The sequence below is a fragment of the Harpia harpyja genome, chromosome 14 (assembly GCF_026419915.1).
Source record: "Harpia harpyja isolate bHarHar1 chromosome 14, bHarHar1 primary haplotype, whole genome shotgun sequence".
In the NCBI taxonomy this organism is placed as follows: domain Eukaryota; kingdom Metazoa; phylum Chordata; class Aves; order Accipitriformes; family Accipitridae; genus Harpia; species Harpia harpyja.
In genome coordinates, this window is record NC_068953.1 from 21,740,794 (window position 1) to 21,761,825 (window position 21,032).

The window sequence follows — 21,032 nt, forward strand, 5'->3', positions numbered from 1 at the left end:
AATATTGTTAAATTTCCTCATGTACAGTGCCAGAAATGACACTGCAGGTGGGGGAGGTAAATCTTGCTTAAATTAAATGGTTTGGTGTGGGCTTAAAACAAGAGCAGACATTGCTAAGGTTTTGTGTGAAGTTTTTCCAGTGACACATTTAGTGGCATTAGGGAAAGAGCTCAGACTCACAGGGGCTTCATTTCCACAACTGAAAAATGGCTTGTAATGTAACTTCCCAGTGACATGGTTAGATGTTGTCTTTATTCCCAAATTATTATGTAATATATTAGTTAAAATAGGGTCCAATAGCTAAGATCAAAACTAGTATTTAGCAGCTCTACTCCCACTGAATTCAGGTATCTGACTCCCCTTGGGTATCTGGTAAAGAAAACAACGAGGTGCAATGTCTTGGGTGCATATTCTGGTCTAGTTATGAACTGCAGGCAGCAATGGTGACCAGAATGAAATCTCAATTTAACAAAAGCAAAGGTAAAAGAATTTTGATCGTTTTGTAGGTAGTGAGGAATATCAGCTATATCTGATACACATGAGCTTTACTCGATCTCAAAGCCAAAATAACATCCCATAGCTCAAAGTTGAAGGTAGGAGCAATTTTTAAGCATTGATTTTTGACTAACCATCAGTGTAGCACTAGATTTTTCTGTCTTTAAATCACAGTTGGGAATGGTATTCTCAAAATACTGTGGTTGAGTAAAAATCGAAGTTCCATGGAAAGTTACCTTTCACAATGCAATATTGTTCCTATACATTAGAGAAATATCAGTTCTCCTCTTCTGTCTTCAGCCCACTTGTCAGGAGAAAAATTGCATGTTTTCAGTTTTTTCTCTTTTTTTTTTTTTCCTCTTTCCATTAAAAACCAAAAAACCAAAACCCCAAGTAAAATAACTCTGCCCACTAACAGTGAAAGTCCACACTGGGACCCTAATTTAATTCACTCCAATTTAAAGGTTGTGTAAGTGTTTCAGGATGAGGAAGATTTTTTTTCTTTTCTAGAAAACAGACACAACAAAGGCATTCAGTGCCAGATGCCCCAATACTGCCCTCCTAACATCTCTCAGCTGTGAGACAGAGGGAGTCAGACCAATGGTTGTCACAGTATCTCATTCCTCTGCCTTTTCAGCCCTCGTCTCTCTGAGGTAGTAGTGATCACTGTGAAGTAGGCAGCTCAATGTCTTTTGTGATCAGCTGTGTTAGAGAAACCACTCTAACATCAGCAATTAATTTCTCCTATTGGGACATCAGGGGCTTCAAACAGTTCACAAGCACAGCAAAATAAATGGCAAGACTCTAATTTTCTTCCATGAACTTTCTAGGGCAGAAATCAGGTTTTAAGGGCACAAGAGATCATACTGTCTGACTTGCTGTATAATCCTGAAAAGGAGACCTGCCCTAGGCTGACCAGCTTGTGAATCGAGGCCACTTTGCTTTTTTTTTAGTAGGTCCTGCAGAAAAACACTGTTTTCTTCGGGCTGAATGCTCAGAATCATTATGGAAAGAAAAGAGGGGGAAAAAAAGGGGGGGGGGGGGAACAGAAAGGGAAACAGAAAGAAAAGGGAAGTGGGAAGAAAAGGGAAGAAAAGGGAAAAGGGAAGAGGGAAGGGAAGAGAAAAGAAAGAGGAGAAGAGAAAGAAAAGAAAAGAAAGGAAAAGAAAAGAAAGGAAAAGAAAGGAAAAGAAAAGAAAGGAAAAGAAAAGAAAAGAAAAGAAAAGAAAAGAAAAGAAAAGAAAAGAAAAGAAAAGAAAAGAAAAGAAAAGAAAAGAAAAGAAAGGAAAAGGAAGGGAAAGGAAAGGAAAGGAAAGGAAAGGAAAGGAAAGGAAAGGAAAGAAAAGAAAAGAAAAGAAAAGAAAAGAAAAGAAAAGAAAAGAAAAGAAAGAGAAGTACTTCTACTGCATTAAACTCAGGTGGATATAAACCTGCCATAATTTCACACACAAATCTTCACCTTTCCTCCCTCAGCTCGACCAAACTCCTGCTCCATTGTAGTTCACAAAATGTTATCACAATTGAGTTGAGCTGGCTGCACACTCACGACCCTCTGAGCACTCAGACCAGTATGAGACAAACCAGCTGTGCCAAATCCTGAACTGAAGCATTGCCATGAGGTTCATCTGTTTTAGATCAAAGGGCTATAGGGCAGCTCTCATCGGAAAGTGCTGGGAATAGGAGACCTTAAACCTTTTGATTCCCGCAGTCCCTCAACCTCCAGATGAATTAAAATATTTAATCAAAATCTAATGGCAGTGATCTTGTTTGTACAAATGCTTTATTATCCTGTGCATTTTAACCACAATCTGCCTGGTTCCTAATGCGACCTAAAGAACCAGTCGGCATTTATTACAAATGCAAGGCAGAAAGCTTCTGGCTCAGCAATTAATCACTGACATAGAGGAATTTCTTCTCTCCAGGTGGGGAACCCATCCAAAAACTAAGAAAAATAATCGGGCTAATTAATTCTTATCTGCAAAGAGCAATTAGATAAATGACCTAAAAACAGGCCTGTCACCTCTAGTGAGGTGCTCAGCTTCTAAATAGAATAATGTCTCTTTGCCAGGCCATCTCTGCAGTGAAATGGAGATCACAAAGAGGAAGGGGAAAAGACAGCATGTGGGGAGGGAATGGACTGATAGGGGAGTAGGTTAATTAGAGCTGAGACCAGCCATTGATATTAAAAAAAAAAAAAAAAAATTAAACCAAAGCTCTGCACTCGGGTAGATTTGATATGATCCCATCACCTTCACAGCTATGCCTTTGTGCGTCCAGAGTTACTAAAGAGAGTGAAGTCATGTCTCCAAGCTACTTTTGAAGAGGAAAACCACTCACCAGGTTTGTCCACCATTGTGTTGCATTTCACCTCGGTGAGTGGCATCCCTGACACAGCACTCTATTAACTTTGAACTGTGCGGCTGCGGCACGGAACGGTGGTACCAAAGTGAGATGCAGAGTACTGTGTTTCAATTAGTTTGCTCTGTCACACTTCTTTGGGTTTAGTCAGGAAATGTACAATGCATAAAGCCTCATGAGTGAGCCAAAGTAATCTAAGCAGCACAAGCGAGAAGGCAACAAGAGCATATGCACATCAGACCTTTGGTCAACTGTGTATCACCAGCAAAAGTCCTGCTGTCCTTTCAGATGTCTCATAGCCAGTCAAAAGCCAGAAGAGGTGATCAAAAGGGGAGAGAAAGTCCTCTGGGATAGTCTAATATTCAGAATAACATTGATTTTGCAACCCTTCCTGGTTATAAGGTTTTCTTTTCGAGAGACACTGAGCAACAATGTGAAACATCCTCCTTTGCATACGAGAAGCCATCTTCCAAAGCTTTCTCTTGTGTTAACACACATCTTCTTTGCTCTGTGTGCACAAGGTATCATTTCCCTGATCCTGCTGTTCTGCCTACTTATATCATGACACCATGCCATTTCCGATGGTAGGAGCCAAAGGGAGACATTGAAGTAATTGATTCAAGCTTATCTAAGTATTTACAGAAATAAGCCTAAATGACTAGACATAAAATACTACAGCAGTCAGATTAAGACAATCCACTCCAGTTACAGTTAATCAGAGCTTTAGCCTCCAAGGAGCTGATTTGAGACTAACAAAGTGTTTTCCGTCTCCCAACCCCCATGTCAATCATGTTCCTCCTGCCTTGCAGCCATTAGCACAATACCAAATACAAATGTAAATAACAAGTCTGCAGATAGTTCATAGATTTGCTCCGTTACTGTTTCCAAGATCCAAAGCCTCTTGCAGGAAAAAAAAAAAAAAAAATCACTATCCCAAAAGCTACAGATGTTGGTAAAAGACCTTTGTTTCTCTCTGAAAACTTGTGTGACCAAGGTTCCTATAATTTATATAAAGCAGATGCCTGCTTAAATGCTTTACTCAAAGCTGTCATGGCTCCTACATCCAAGCAGTTAACAATAAATTATAAGGACTAAAGGATTAGATCAAGATGCATGAAAACACTGTATATATTCTTAAGAAGGATACTTCACCTACAAAAAAAACCTGTGAATGTTTGGAGAGGAGAAGAGATATATATTCCAGTTAAGTACTTTGCTGCTTGCATTGGCTGAAATGCGGCGGCACAACAAAAGCAACCATCTGTGTTTAAACATAAAGGAAGAGACAAGCAAGTCTGTGTCAGCTTAAATTTGTATTTCTCCTCGGTGATGTTAACGTAGGTTTAAGGCAGACTGGAGCCTATAGAATGCCTAAGGATCCTTCTGTAAGATGGATGTATGTGTTGAAGATGGACAGCTCAGACGCAGGGCTGGGGGTGTTCTGGGGAGAAAACTTGCTGCAGAAGTAGGGTTCATTGCCGAGCTTGTGTCCACTTTGTAATTCTTGCCAGAGTTCAGAGCATAAAGATGACTAAGTTTCAGTTTGGACTTTTTGTTGCATATATCAAAATGGACAAGGCTCCAGACACAGGCTGTTGTGGGTGGCTAATTGGACGATTGCTCTGATAAGTATCCTCTCTTCATTTTTTGCTAAGATGCAGGAAAGTTCTCAAGAATTGTATATTCAGACAGGAATGCAGTCCAGAGTGGATACTTGCTAATAATGCTCGATCATAGAGATGCTGGGAGAATCTGAAAATAACATTGGAAAAAACGAAAAACAAACAGTGAAGTTTGCAGGCAGGTTGGTGTTTTCAGATAGTGTTTTTTCAAGAAATGCCAGTGGCACATTCTTCAAAGTTCCATACAGAAGGATTGAATTATGCAAATCAACAATATAATGCCCCAAACAGTTTTACTAATAATGTAATTAAATTTAATAAAGAAAAATTTCAACTGCAGTTTTTCTGCCAAAGTTCTTCCCTTATATTTCTGAGCCAACTCTAACATTAGCAAGAAGGGCTAAACCAAGGCCCATTCCTATCTTATCTAGAGTACATTGACTGCAAAGTATTGGTAATATTTGTGCCTACGGTAAAATTGGACATTCAGACCTACTTGGAATTGAAAATTATGGGGGCAGCTGGTATGTAAGGGTTAGTTCCCAATCCTCTGCAAATGTCTGCAAGGGTTCAGTTTCCTCTACATGCATGCTGTACAATGATTTGGAGTTAGGAGAAATAACTTTTTTTTTCCCTTGCAACGAACTTACTTATGTTTAATTTATACAGAAGTAGGTACAGCCTCCTTCAGCACCAGAGCATTAGGGTGTTTTTAATGAATAACTTATAAGAAACAGTCACCTGCTAACAGGTCAGCCTCCCTTTTGTGTTTCATTCCAGTTTCATTAGTGAAGAAAAAAGGCCTTTGATTGGATTAATAGAAATAAAACCACAGGGACTAAATTATAAAGTATCCAGTGGTTATTTCTAGTAGCTCCTAGTTTCAACTGGGACCATGATTTTTATCATCTCAGGCTCAAAGCTTTGGAGTATAAGTATGACTGTCTTGGACTGCAACATGCAAAAGGTTTTTGCTTTAGCAGAAATCACATTTCTGGTTTTAAGGATATCACCCCTACTTGATCCCTGAGCTTCTGGAGTTGCTTTCAACAGAAACTTCTGAGCGGACTCACTTTGGTTGTTTGGTTTTTTCTCCTTTCCACCTCTCTCCTCCTCAAAACCCTTCACCACCACCTTCCAGTGAGGGGCTATTTTTATTTATGTGTTTATTTCTTTTCATTGAAACTGCAATATCTGGAGGTGGCTACAGGCAGGACGCAGAGCCATATGCTCACCCTAACTTATATAAACAGTGTCCTGGGTGACAGCCTTTCCTAGCCCATCTGCAGCTGCCAGGGAATCCATTATTTTTCTGGTCCCTGGGGAGAAAAAGTTCTTGAGCATCATTACTCCTAGGCAAATGTAACTGACTCTACCATGCACCCTAATTTGCTTGCCATAATTATAGGTCGCTCCCCCCCCTTTGCTATTTATAAACCCTTTTTATTTATTTTCTGTACTTATCAATAATGAATGGAGGCTAGTGAATCATGGGGCTGTAATATTTGAATATTATGAAAATGCTAATAACAAGGTATCATAGGCAGCAGCACCAGGTCTTATCAGCTGGTCAGATGCTCTATTAAGCAGCCAGTGAGGAGTTCAAGCAAATTGGTTATGTTAATGTCCTGTAGTACTTGGGGAAGACGAGGAGTTAGCAATTAATTTTTTTTTCTTCTTCTTCCCAGGCTGCAAGCCGACAGGGCAAATTTATATTCCTCCTATTCTATGGGACCCCAGCTCAGAAAGGGGGCAAGGTGGAAATGCAAGAGCCTACCAAGAGCTTTCTGAGATTTAATTGAATGGTGCAACTGAAAAACTGGTGGGAGGGCAAAGGGGTGAGCAAGGAATAAATAAATAAATATATAAATAAGCGAGCAAGCCCCAAAACAATGGGAACATGGCATTCTTCCCCATTCATTCAGCTGACAGTGCTGTTGCAACTTAAACCTGTTTTATTAATTATGTTTGACATTTCCTTAATTAGTTTCATTTACATCCCATCAGCCCCTACCAGACGATTGCCCCATACATCATTTCACCAGAGGACTGAGATGCCTACAGAATTACAAAATCGCACCCCCCCCATCCCAATCCTCAATAACTCATCACTGTATTTTTCACAGATTTTGAGAATTAGTCTTTTCATCTCCTATTTTTCTTAAACAATATTCATATATTTCATCATCTTTTTAAAATGATTATGACTTTTCAAAGGAATATGATGCTGGACTAAATTTCTATTTTGCTTCCATGCACACAGTTTGCTTTGTTTTACAGCTCCTACGTATCTTGACATTGACAAAATATGGACTTTACTGAAGGATCCCTTTCTATGGACTCTGTCCTGGCTCCACTGAGCCCCGCTAGTCTGCCCCAGTTCTTTCCCCAGATAGCTCTGCATACTCACAGTAGCTTTCTTTAATTTATAGACAAGTTCCTGTTGTCCCCACAGTTGCTATGCAGTTTTCCATATATTGATTAATTTCCACAGAAGCCGTGACAGACTTTTTACAACTTTAGTAAGAATGAAAGAATCATTTGGTTGTTTCACGCCATTGCTCTGACTTACTCTCTTGTGTGTTTGTCCTACCTCTCCCTCCATCCTTTCAACGGGCTGGTGTATGCGCTGTCCCTTTGCACGTTGAGTAGTCAGAGACAGGGCTACCATTAGAGCCAGGCATTTTAAAGTACATAATATTTTAGGCTCAGCTCAATGTGTTGCGCACTGCTGTAAAGAACAGTGAAACTGGGAGAGACAGAGTCCTGTGCCTTGCAGTGGGCTGATGAGAGATCTCCAGGCTAATGCAGGTCATAGTTCAGCATGAGGAGGACCGAGTGCTTTCAGTTTGGAAGATACATAGCCAAAATGGTGCTGCATCAGAAAATTGAGCCTCCTGTTGAAGCAGCTAGACCTGCACACCCAACCTGAGAGCCACCTGGCAGGCGGCTGGACCCGCTGCACGTTTCGACTGTCAGATGTCTGGTGCAGAACCCGGCTCTTCTGTCCAGCGCTCAGCACAAAGTGACTGACTGTTCCTGACTGGGGTAAAGTGACAACCTGTTTTTGCTAATCCCAGAACGTGCTACCAGGAGCTGTCATTTCAGAGTCATCACACTCTCTGTTGATATCAGTGAAGTTAATCATGCAGAAGGAAAAAGCTTGTATTAAAGCAGATAATTATTCCCCAGTTCCTTAATAACACATGCAAGGGAAAGTGATTCTTATTGTCTTGGCAAACTATGATATTTCAACACATTTTCTGCTTAGTATTGATGCCCAGGCATCCTTTCTCCTTTACACTTCCTAGATGAGGGTTGTTGCACTGTGCAGCCACTGGCCACCCAGCACAGGAGAAGAGAGAGGTTTCTTTATTGTGGACTGCTATGGTTCACATACAGAGCCCATACTCATTTTGTAACATAAAAAAATGGCACTGTGGGAGCTTATCAACAGTAAGTAACCTGGTTGTCTTTGTTGATTTGAGAAGTTCATCTCATTAAAAAGATAGCTGGGGAGAAGTTGTCTCTAACCAACCACCTACCCGTCCTTGTAAGGGCAGTCCAGGTCTCGTGTAACAGCACAGTGTAGGGATCTGCCAGCCCAAGCCCTCCCAGTACAAGTACCAGATGGACTTATGAGCCTCAATAAAAGAAATATTCATGCAACATATGGAAATATATTAACTAAAAGAAACACATTCAAAGAAATATTGATGTGCTTGCTTTCTCAGTGGGACTTATTTGCTAGGGCAAAGCCTGCTTCAGCATCTCTTAACCACATTTCTCAGCTCTTTTGGCTCTGGGACCAGGTCATGCAAAGCCAGGCTGATATTTCTGTGCCTGCAACAGGATCCAGATGTTACAGATGCTCCTGGTCCTCTGTCCTCTCCAACCCTCAGGTGGCTGGATCTAGCCTGGGTAATAACCAACTGTCTCCTCCACTTAAGTTTGCCCAGAACTTTAAGCCTTCACTTTAATAAAATTGTCCCAACCCTTGACCCTCAGAGGAGAGGCAGAGGAGAGAAGATGGAATAATAAAGCTCTCAGTTCACCTTAGAGGTTATTACCTCTGCGCTTTGGGAACCAGAAGACATTGGGGCTAGAGTTCCACAGTTGGACTAGACATAGAGAAAAAACTCTTGCAATTTGTTCAGAAACTAGAGAGATTTCATCCTGTTTTGGAAGCCTTCCAGGTAAAAGCCATGTCTGGGACCCTATCCAGATTTTCTGCAAAGCAATGGCTGTTTCATTTCCAGATCATTTCAATCCTCAAGATCAAAGGGAGCCTGATTTTAAAAGCAGGAATTAAGTACTGGCAATGAAGAAGGCCGCTTTAACTTTGCTGTAATCATGCACACGATTCACAGAGGAGTTTAGTCAGAAAGTTTGGGGGGTGGTGGTTTTGTTTTGTTGTTTGTCTCTTGCTTCATTCCTTTCCTTGTTCTCTCTTATCTTTGATCCAAGCATTTCCCCAAGACACTGTGAGAACACGGGTGTGAGAGGAATATGAAGCAGATTGTAGGGAAAAGGTTGATAAGACGCATTCAATAGTTGCTGGTGGTTTTCTTTTTCAAGAATGCAGCTCAGAAGCAGTTCAGAGGAAATTTGGAGAGATGAAGACAGGGGATGAAATACATATCCCTGTGGGATCACAAACAGCCCTGGGTGTTGTTCTGTGGCCTCTTGCTTCACACAGTGGTTCTTTTTTTGAGCTAGGTTGGCTGCTTTTTAATAATGTCCTCTTTGGTCGTTGACGGTCTTTCATGGCATGTTAACCTCTAAGGGTTTAGATCATTTCCCAGCTTTCCTGTTTGGATTCCACCACAAACATATGAACACAAACCCCAAACCCTCCAGTTCAATTATGCACATTTAAAAACCTCCGCTAAAATAGTTTGGTAGATTTATCACATGCTGCTGGGGCTTCAGATTTATCTGAAATAGCATCAAATGGCCAAAAAAAAATCAAAATATTTTTCTGTCACATGCTGTCATACATTGTCAGGGAACCTTGTGCTGTAGCTGCACTGAAGTTGAATCTGATTAAAAGATCAGCAAACAAGGCAGGTTGAGGGGAATTTGATCTCATCATTGCTATGCCTGGAAATACCTGTCATCTTCTAGGTTGTCCTGCACTGTGACACTCTTTCCTATCCAGTTTGCCAATGGACATTCATGGTGACATTCTGTGCAAGCAAAAGGGGGAAAAACTTAAAAAAAAAAAAAAAGAGACCCAATCCATTACAATTTTGTTTTCAAGTCCTGTATTTTTATTCCTCTGAGATCAAGCCTAAACATAAATACCAATTATCAGAGCTACAGACAAATGAATAATTTGATGTAAAACAATCCTGCTTTATTCAAATGAGAGTGGAGGTGAAATTAGAGCTACGCAGGATATTATGTTAAAAAGTATACACACACACAAAAAGAAAACAAAATGTCTAATTTTAACATAGTGTTGTTATCTGTGATTAATGATTTCCGTGGGTGTATAACTCTTATGCAAAAATGCCATGTAATCATGTACATATTTGATTAAATAGCTTAATTTGTGTTCATTTAAAAAAAAATAAAATAAAGCCAAATAAGCTAGATAATGAGTGGGCGTGTTGTAGGAAAAGCAGATGGGATTTGAGGCACTAGCTGTGTTCAAAGGAAGCCACCAATTTCACTTCAAGAATATTTGCGTATGAAAGCTGATATTTTCTAGAAACATTCATGAGTAGAACACAGAGGGAAATTTTGCCAAATTCTGCTGTTTTTAATGAAGGCACAAAGGGAAAAAAAGTTCAGCTGAGCCCAGTTCAATTCCCACTCCTTGGGAAGAGCATCTTTATTTATTTATTTTTCTATGTTTACTGCGAATGTTTTCTTTCTCTGAGTCAATTATACCTAAAGCATCCTTTTGTTTACTTCTGAGCCTCTGACAACAGACTCCCCTTTCTTTGCCTTCACCTGTGGAATTAAATACTTATTTTTCATCACACAATAAAAAAGACACGTCTCTAGACTGGAAATAATGGGATTCTTTTGTGGGTAAAGCTGTGTAAATCACAGTGTCAAATGAATGGACAAAGCTTTAATGGGGCTAATAAACACGTCCCTCTGTATTGAGCAAGGGGAATTTTTATTAAAATGATCAAATAAAGTAATAAAAAAGAAGGGGCTTCCCCTCTGGGTTTATGAGCTCTCTTGTTACACATCATGTATGACACACTGACTGGCAGAATATATGATGGACTGTCATACATTGCAGAATGACTTCAATTAGGATGATAAGATGACAAGTTCCCATAGTTCATATCTGGGTTGGCTGTGGGGTTTTTTTTCAACAGGGCTCTTACTTTGACCTCTTTCTTTCTAATGTTTGATACAAAATTTAAAGGGCCGGTTGAGGTCGTAGGAGACAAAATATGACTTATGTCAGGGGAGGGAGAGGAAGGCTGTTTGTTTCTTTGTTTGCTCTTATATCTATGGGTAGGATCCTGTAATTCAGTGTCTGACTCACTATTAAAAATAATTAATGCCAACAGTTCAACCCACATGCACAGCTCCAGAATAACAAACCAGCAAGTACAGCCTGCCGCTCACGACCAACTGCAAAAATCACACAACCTACAAGCAAATACAGAGGCACATCAGACAACATGATGCATAAGCCAGCATCCACAAGTGCCATCATCATCAATTGCTTTATACTGCCTAGTCCTGCATGTAGGATCGCAGGGCCAGAAATACCTTTATTTCCACAAGAAAGAGGCTGACTTCAGGCTCATAAAGACATGCTGGAAGAAGCAGAACACTGATGTAATTTGCAGTTAGTTCTGGGAGTGCCCAGCTAAAAACTTTGCTTCGTCTCTCTCTGAGTATTCAGCAGCTAAAAGGTGCAAAGCCTTTGGCTGAGACAGGTAGGCAACTCTGCTTGAAGAAGGAGTTGCATCCGAGATGGATGGTGAGGCAGTGCTGTCAACACTTTGAACCTTAGAGAAGAAAAAAGGTACAAATTAGGAAGTACTTAGAACTTACTGGTGGCTTTGAAGGTCTGGGAAACCTCACGTGTAAAAAATAAAACCAAAAAAAACCTGTACAAGGCCTTCTTTTAGGGGTATTTTAGAGTTCTTTAAATGAGTATGTTCCAATGGTCATCAAGAGCAAATATTGCTCTTGTAGGACCTACATATAATACTACTGGGTCAGGCTCAATCTCAGACTGCTTCTTCTGTGGCAGCTATAAAATAGACAGAATGAAGATGGAAAGCTATTCATCCTCTGCAGGGCTAAGCGGGCTCTGTGATATTGCTGAACCCTGAGACCATCATCTGTTTGACCCCAGGGATACTCTCTGGCTGGACAGCATTGCCTCATCAACTCAGAATCTGACCCAGGCATTTTACGTTGTCGCATGCTTTGAGACAGTCCACCAAACTGGAAAAGGGAAATGTTTGCCAATGGAAGATCAAATATTTTCCAGGTGGCCTATTCTGCAGATTCAGCATTATTGCAAAGGATTTGCCCTCAAGTCAAAAAATGGCTTGTGTATGAGTCTCAAAAGCAAATCGGTAAGTGGAAGGAGTGGAATAATGGAGGCAGTTATTGCTGAACAAAGTGATAGGTTTGGTTTGCATACATTCAGGTGGGAATGACTCTGACTTTGAAGAATGGCATGTGTCATGGTATAGCCACAGAAAAGAATGTAACTAACTCAAACACGATGAAAAAGAAAAGCCTTACTAGGTAGAAACTGAATAGCAAAACTCAATTCACTTCTCCTTAGCTCTGGTAAGCCACAAATATCAGTAGCTACCAGGAAGAATTTCATTGGCATCTACTTCTTGGGATAAATTGAGGTCTAAATCTAGGCTAATGTGCCCAGAAGCTCTTGCTGGAGGAAAAAGAGAAAGAAAAAACCAGAAGAATAAAGGGGAAAAATTCAGCTGAGTTTAATCTGAACAGTGTATCCATCACCAAAAATGATACAAATCAGCTATTACTGGATCATGCAAAAGCAACTCCACTACCTGTGATCCTTCCTTTGCTTTCTAAACCTCTTTTCAGCCCAGCCTAATGAATTGTCAGAACTGTCAGACAGCTCCAAGGAATGACAAATGTCTATGATTTGCTGCTGCTACTTTGCTGAAAACACCTGATGTATACAGTCTTGAAATCCTCTGTTTTGTATTAAAGGCAAGGGTAAGCTGAAGGAATTGGTGTACATGTAGAGTTATTTTCTTTCATTTTACATATATGTAGCCTATAAGAAGAATATGATAAAAGAAAGTTCAGGTTGCATATTAAAGCACTCCTAAACCAGGAAATGACCCAAAGGAGGCAGAAGATGCAACCTCAGCTGTGGCCCATTTCAACATTTTACAATCTCATATTTAGTTATATAATTTCATATTATGTATATTAACTGTCTATGACCTGACATAAAACTTGCAATTATGTATGTCCATACTTGTATGATGTTTGCTTAATCAAAATTATAAACAATAAAACACAAAGCTTTCTAATTCCACAAAGAAATTATTTGACAGACAATAAGATCAATCAAATAATTAATCTGACAAATATCAGAGTTTGAGTTATACAGGCTCCAAACATTTATTAACTTGCAGCCAGATTCTGTGAACATTTGTCATTGACTTAAATGGGTCTAAGATTTCACTTCTTGACGAGTGACAGGCCCTGATGGGTATTTAGTCATTTCTGCTATACCAGATTGGCACTGTACTTAATACATTTGCTAATTCTGTCATAGAACTTACTCTCTGTAACATTCTCCTGCACCTTCCCTAAAGAAACTCTTGTGAAGCTGTCCCTTCAATAACACACACAGAAAAAACATAGTTTTGGAAAACAGACAGTACGACTCTTGCCTAATTAGTCACGTGTCCAGCACTGTAATGCATTTAGAAAAGGCTCCTGTTGACTGGAGAATATTTTTTGCTGCTTCAGTGCTTGTTGGGTGATATTTTCCCAACAGGTCCCAGGCAATCAGGTTGTTTGTATGACTTTATGGGAAATGACCTGCATTATGTAAGTACCGTTAGAGAAGAGATAGACACAACCAAGGTGATATAGACACAACCAAGGTAACAGACACTGGGAGCCTGATCTGGGTAAGATTAGGAGTGTCACAAATTGGGTTCCTTAGCTGAAAGATTGGAGGCAAAGAACTGAGGTCGTGAAAAGCTGAACTAACTGTGTCAATGAACAAGGAACTAAGTACAGCTGATCATTCCTCTTACTATCACAGGGTGAGGTTTACTGTCATAGAGTGAGCTGCCTGGGGAGCTGGTCCAGATTCAAAGGGCTGCTAAAAGTAGGAACCTTAATGAGAACCATGAGGACATTTTGTCATATTTCTTGTAGACCAACTCATTTCCATCTTGGGGGAGAAAAAAGAAATAAAACTGTAGATCAAAAGACACACTGCTCTTCTCCAAGTGTGCACAGTGATCTCCATGAATGGTAGAGCCAAGGGCGATGCTTCAAAGATGGGAAATGAGGTTGAGCTAGGTCTCAATGTTTTATCAATGTCATTAATGCTTCAGGCTCTCTGCAAGCCAAGAGCATCAGAAAAACTTATTTCCCAAAGAATCAGGCCTAGTCCAAAAAGAAAGTACTTGCCTAGCCCTTGTGAGTCTGATTAAAGTGAGGGTTGGGAGAAACCAAAATATACAAAAAAGGCCTATAAAATTTAAACTGATTAATTGATTCACATGAAAGACTGCAAAATGAAAGGCCCCTGTGCTGTGCGTCTTACAATAAAACACCACTGGCACACACTAGCAGAGCTGCTACCTTGGTGTAGCATGTCTGCAGGTGATACTACATTGTCATCCCTCCAGATACCATCTCAATGAACACATTCCTCCTCAAACCATGCCTGTGAGTCTCCCCATTTTACAGACAGGGAACTGAGACACAAAGAATACAGCTCAACACCTCCAAGGCATCAGTTTGCTGACACCTATTGAAATCAAGAGCAATCAAGCCTCTAAACAGGGGTTAAACACTAAATAACCTGGAGGATTTGAACTAAAAGGTTTTGCCCTTGGGGGTCAGTTGCAATAAACCAGGGGGTGGAAAAGAGGTCCCCACGTATTGATTGGCTAAGTACTGGGATCATGCATCCTCTGCATCATGAACAGACGTGATTTTGGGCCAAAGTGCCTGCCTGAGTGAAGATACTGGGTTATCATCAGCTGCTGTCACGTCAAAAGCATGTTGATAGGACTATCTGAGGATCTCACGGGGCATCTGTGCTGGTGCATAACAAAGGGGGTCTGGTGCTTGCTCAGCAATGAGAGCAGAGCTCCCACAAACAGCCACAGCAAAGGGCAGGAGGAAGCTCTGAAATACACTGTTGGTCCCATAGATGCACAGCAAATGAAGATGTGTATATCCAGACAGGAGGAATAATGAGAAATAAATGCCAAAGAGATTGCTAGGTTCCTCTTAGATTAACTCTAGTTTGACAGTGGTTGGGGTCTGGGAAATCCTCTATGATTTAAGAATAAGAATTCTTCTCTAAGTGGCCTAAAACTCGCTGCTATATCATCACTTGCTGTTGTCAAATAAATAATCATGTGAAATCAGCTGCAGAGAAAAGTCTCCTGTAGAACAGAGTTCATGCATGACATATGATATATCTTTTCAAAGGGACAGATACATCTTTCTTACAGCCAGCATGCAGCTTCTTTCACTGCACCTTCCCTCCCATCCAAATCACCTCAAATAAATGTGAGTTCTGCTGTGTTCACAGTAATTCCTTCATTTTTAAACACATAATGGAAATGTATAACTAGTCCTCATAAAAATTTATATCTCAATTCGTCCCTTTAATTTATAACAGGCCCTCCAGGCAGTTATTATTCAAACATTAATAAAATGCCTATGGATCACCAAAAGCATCAATTTTCACATTCACCTCCCCTCCTATTTGTACATATATAAAGCCAGATTAGAGTTAATGCCACTTCTGTGTCTAACAACAATTACGCCTTTAATAAGATAGGAACAAATGATATATTATCTTAATCATATTAGGAATTTGAGTTCTTTTCATGAAACAAAGTTGAATTTTTTATGCCCTTTGTGACAATTGTTACTTAACAGCCTATATGTTTGGATATTGCAGTTTATGCAAATGTTCATGTTCTATAAATTTTAGATTTATCTCCATTTATCATTCCACATGTTCTAATATACAGACATTATGGTTTAGCGTGTGCCTCTGCACACAGTCTAAAATATGATTAGGACACCTTTCATTTATTTATACCATAGAGAAAAGGATGGAGGGGGGGAAATAGCTATGGCAGGGGCCAGATCCTCAACTTCCATAAAACCATGTACTGTACAGAGCTGCATCTCACTACGCTGATATAAATCCATCAAATAATTTGGTCTTTCATTTGCTAACAGTTGAATTTTAAAGGATTAAAGTTTATAAGGGAAACCTTCATTCTGTGCTCTAAAAGCAGTCACCAGCTCGTTGTATATCACACTGTAAAAACTCTTACTCATGAGGGTAATTATTGTTAATATGAGCTCTCCCATAGAGAGACAAGGAGACAACTTGCATGCACAACAGTTTTTGGTTTGAGGCTCATTTAAGAGGAGCAATGATCATTAGAGCCATAAAGATTCATAGGAAAGAATTCCCTGGGATTTTTCATTTTTCTGCTGGGAAATTTAAAGCCTCTTGAATTTGGAGAAGAGAGTGGGAAAAGTAGATCCTAGGCCATAGTTGGACTCTGCATAAATCACTACAGTTGTATTGATGTCAAAGAAACAACAGCAATTTATGTCATAAGCTGGCTCTCTGCATGGCCATGAAAAAACCCCACCAAAAAAAAACAAATGAAAAAAAAAACCACCCAAAGCTCCTGAGGTCTAAAAGAGGTTAGATTTATTTTTAGACTTCACTCACGGGAACTAGCAGTGATGTTTCAAATGGGTTCTAAGCTAAGAGGAAATTATCAGGAATGGAGATGTCATTATGGTTTCTTTGCAGAGGTAAACACACTGTATGGGCAGGAATTGAGTTCCACCACCTTGCCTTCATTATGGAAACTGCATTTGCAGCAGTGTTGAAACCAGGCATTAGCTGTCTGGGAAATCTGTCTCCTTTTGAGTTTGCAGCGTTGATCTGGATGATTTTATGATGGTGTCTTCCACCCATGCCAGCAGGAAGTTCCCGTTCATACACTAAGGTGCTCCCTCCATTTCCCGTACAACGTAGAAAATGCTGATGAAGACTCATGGAGGGACCACAACTAAAGTGAACCCCATTAAGACAGGAGCAGCCTTCCTGTGTGTTTCATTATTAATACTGAGTTCAATTACTCTGATTTCTTCTGTTGATGAATTAGTAGCACCAGAACCAAGTCCCTGGCTGATACCCATTTGTCTTTGCTTATAAGTGCTAATGTGATCCTGTTCCTTTAAAATCAAACTCCTGCTTCAGTCACTTTACGTCTTTGCAACACTAACTGTCTTTTCACTAATTGGTTCTGTGTAAATGAAACAAGCTGAAAAACACTGTGGCACCAATAAATATTAATAAGTTATTGTTTGTTTTCTTTACGTTGCTTATGAATTCATACAAAGACAGTGCTAAGACATTAACTCCAGTCTATTAATTGCCACCTGATAATTGCCACCTGATACTTTTCTCCTGGATAATTAGGTACCCATTAGTTCTAATCAAGTAGTTACTTAATTATTGCAGTAATTAGTCTAATGGACTAGCAAATTGAAGCTTTATCACTTTTGGATACTTAATGTTCCTGACAGAGTACTTCACAAGTGTCAGGGTTCCTGATTCAGCAACCTGCCATCGATGAACCCCCTGCTGCCATTTCCACCCCACCCCCACTGCTCCCCAGCCACTCGCAACACAACTTTGATACGTGAAGCCAGAGGCAACATAAATTTGAGTCCCTCTTCCTTCTCGTTCCCCTTCCCACCCCCGTCTGTGCTTCCCCTCCTGTGCTCTTACTGCTCAGCTCATTCTACGCCAAAAGAACTTTGTTGGGAAATTAAATAACATCTTGGCATGGAGATCACATGCATTAGGCTGTACAGCAGCGTGATTCAAAGAAAGGAGCTAATGTTGGCAGGTGTGGGAAGAAAAAAGCAACTGTGAAGGGAGAAATAATAAAGAGCGTTCATGAATACTCTTATACAGCCAGGCTTGGAAAGACAAAGGGAGAGGAGCAAAGCCGACTGGTGGTAAATGAAGGCATGGCTCCAAGGTCTGGGACTGGTAATAGGTCTCTCTTTCATCTCTGAATTACAGGTGCAAATTTGATAGAGATTTTTATGAATAAAAAACATGGAAAGTCTTTTTTTTCTGCCCATGGTGTCTGTACCACAGAGTTGGTGGACAAGAGGCTATTAGCATTTCTCTGCCCCACAGTTTTATAATTAATATCATAGCTAATTCGAAAGGCCTGTCAATCCCACACTTCCACAATATTCAGTTCAGAAAGGGCATGTGAAATGCCATCCTCGTGCCTGTACCCTGTCCATGTACTAGTCCATACTTCGTACTTGTGCATTGTGCTTGCTTTTGGATACTAATGTGTTTGAGGTGGATACCACATGCATAGACGTTTATGAGCATTAAATGCGGATTACTCTCTCCCTTTGATCATCTGATCCAGATTCTCTCAAGTCTTTTCATGTCAGATTTGTATCAGAATTGCTCATCAAGCCCTTTGGCAAGTGTCATCTGCCCCAGGCGCTGCAATGTGTAACATATAAGCGTTCATTGTACTGGGAAGGGGAAAAAAAGATTGATCCTGACCAGAAATAAAGAGGCTAATTCCATTCAATAATGCTTGACAACCTGCTAATGGTTAAACTACTTCACATATGTTGTAAGATTATGCATTCTGAAATAGATGTATTTATCCTTCTTGATCAGATAACTCAGGTTTCTATTGCTGCTTACTCTGTAGCACAGTCTCGGAGCTTGTCCAGAGAAACAGGCTCTGGAACATGCTTTGCGTGGTTCCTGCTGGAGGGTGCCTGCTTTCCAAACAGCCGGGTACCTGGGTTTGCTTCTTATGGATGGCAAGGTACAGGTTCGTGGCAGCGAGGAGAGATGACTGTTACGCACCTGGGGTTTGACCTACTATGGAACTAGAACAAGGCCAAGTTGGGTGTCAGATGTCTCTTATGTGTCAAAAGCTGTATCATTTAGGTTACTACACAGAGACCAGAGTCCCCTAGTCTGCCATGTAAAGCATATTCATAGACCAAAACAAACCCCACCCCCTAGTATCCTCACAAACATTGGAATTTAATTTACCTATTGAACTATGTTCATATTATCAGAGCTGAGAAACCAACAGTTTTCCTGGGAAACATAAATTAATTAGTAATGCCATTTCTGCTAATTCTTCTTACTGCATGAAAAGCAGTGTCCTTTTTCAGTTTCTTAGCACTCTTACCCAAAATACAAGACCGTGACAGAGAGGTCACCGGCTCCTGAGTTTTCTGCCATAGCTCATGCATCACATGCATCCATCACAACCGGCTGTGAACGCTCTTTTCCTCTGAAGTTACACCTTAGGTAACAGTCAATAAAACCTTATGCCGCTACTGAAAAATCATACCACAAAACTGCTTAAACACCTGTGTGAGGCCACTGAGCAATAACAATCCCATGCATTGAAAGCAAAATTAGGCAAAGCGTACTTGGTCCATTAAGAAAACATATTGCTTGAAATTACAGTGCCTCAGGATGCCTAGATCTTGCTCCTGGTGCTGGCTCTGTAGGTGAGGCCTGCCAGCCCTGTTCAGCATGGGACCTGTATTGACCTGAATTCAAGTGCCGGAGACCACTGTCCCTGTTGAAGACTCCCTGTGGCAGAATCTAGTAGAGAAAGCTTTTGATGGTGAGAAACAGTTACATTCTTGTCCATCAAAAGCCATAAATTGTAACTGATACTAAAAAGTAAGCAAAGCCACCTGAGGAAGGCAGAAAACCTTGGAAAATCAGTGGTTGCTAGATCCACCTGGGCTCCTGAGTAGTGCTGCTGCTGCAAGGACCTAGGATCATACGTGTGTCCCTCAGCGTGCAGCCGAGAGTGGGCAAACACTGACAGCCTCATCTGATCTCCCCAAACTGCTTGGACTTTGCTGTCCTGCTGTGAGCAAATTTGGTCTGGAGCTGCATCTCCGAGAGTGCTCCCCGCACGCATGAGCTGGCAATCGGGGGAGAGGGCAGAGGGGCAGCAGGTTGGGGGGACTTATTGGGGGGGGTCCTCACTCATACTGTGCCTACACCGAGGCTAAACAGAGACTGTCTGTCTCCAGCGCTATCGATCTAGCACAAGCACTAAATTCATTTTAAGGATGCTGAGAGCGAGCGAGTAAACTATACGTGACAGATGTTAGTCACGTTGCTTAATGTACTACTTGAAGGTGTTCAGATGCTCTGCTGATGAGGGTGCAAATAAAACCAATGCAGAATAGAGTGAAACAGGCTAAGAAAGGATTTCTACTTTTAAAAAGCTAAAAAGGCTTTTTTAGCTTAGGGGGGTGTAAATATCATAGTATCCACTTCATAGATTTTCCCTCTGGATTTGACTTCGAAGCACGTGTACAATTCTTCAGAAATGACACCGCAACAAGCAAATTAGAAGACAAACCGAAAATACCTTTTATGTTGGAAATACCAGGAGAAACTGTCCAATGATTATTGAGAGAAAGAGAGATGCAGAACTCATTAAGGCAAGATTGCTTGAAAAGCTTATGATGGTGTTGCATGCAAAAGAAAAGAAAAAAAAAAAGAAACATAAAGCAGCAAAATCCTTAGCACCCTTCTCCACTTCTCTCTATGCACTTTCTAGCACTTCAGTTCACAGGCTCAGTTGCAATCAATTTTAGCTTGTAACAATTCAGCAGTTTAAGATCTGCATAATAGTTTAGACCACTGCTGTTCAATGGGTTGCACAGCTTTTGGAAAAGCCTGCATGTTGTGCTGGGGAGGGGTGTAAGTGCAAAGAGAAGGAAGAATCAGGGAGGCAAGCTGCTTCCAATTTGTCTATCCAAATCTAAGATCTTTTTATGGGGTGTGGGTTATTATTGGAAAGATCTTAGTCTTCACCTCTTTGAGGAGTTCTCTGAGCACATCTTTTATGCTTCTCATCATTTTTTCTTGCTTTTGCACAAATGGAACAAATGCCAACCCACAGGATACAGGCGATAAGACAAGATCAAAGACAACCGTTCAGCCTTCTGCCACTGAATAAAGCAGGGTTGTTTGCCTGTACGGGAAAGTTAGTAGCGAACTATCTACAGGGTGACATGCAGAACACTATGTGGTTCCTCACGAGCACTTCAGGCGAACATTAAGTGCAAGATACCTTGCACAAAGGTAACAGGAACTCCCTAAGAGAGGCTCCCTGTAATATTAGTGAGGGGTAGCTAAATCATGGTCAGTCTGGCCCTTGGTCCCGTTTCCTGACTGCCACGAGCAGCAGCATCCTGGATCCTGCTGGTGAGAAGAGTTTGGCACCTAAGATA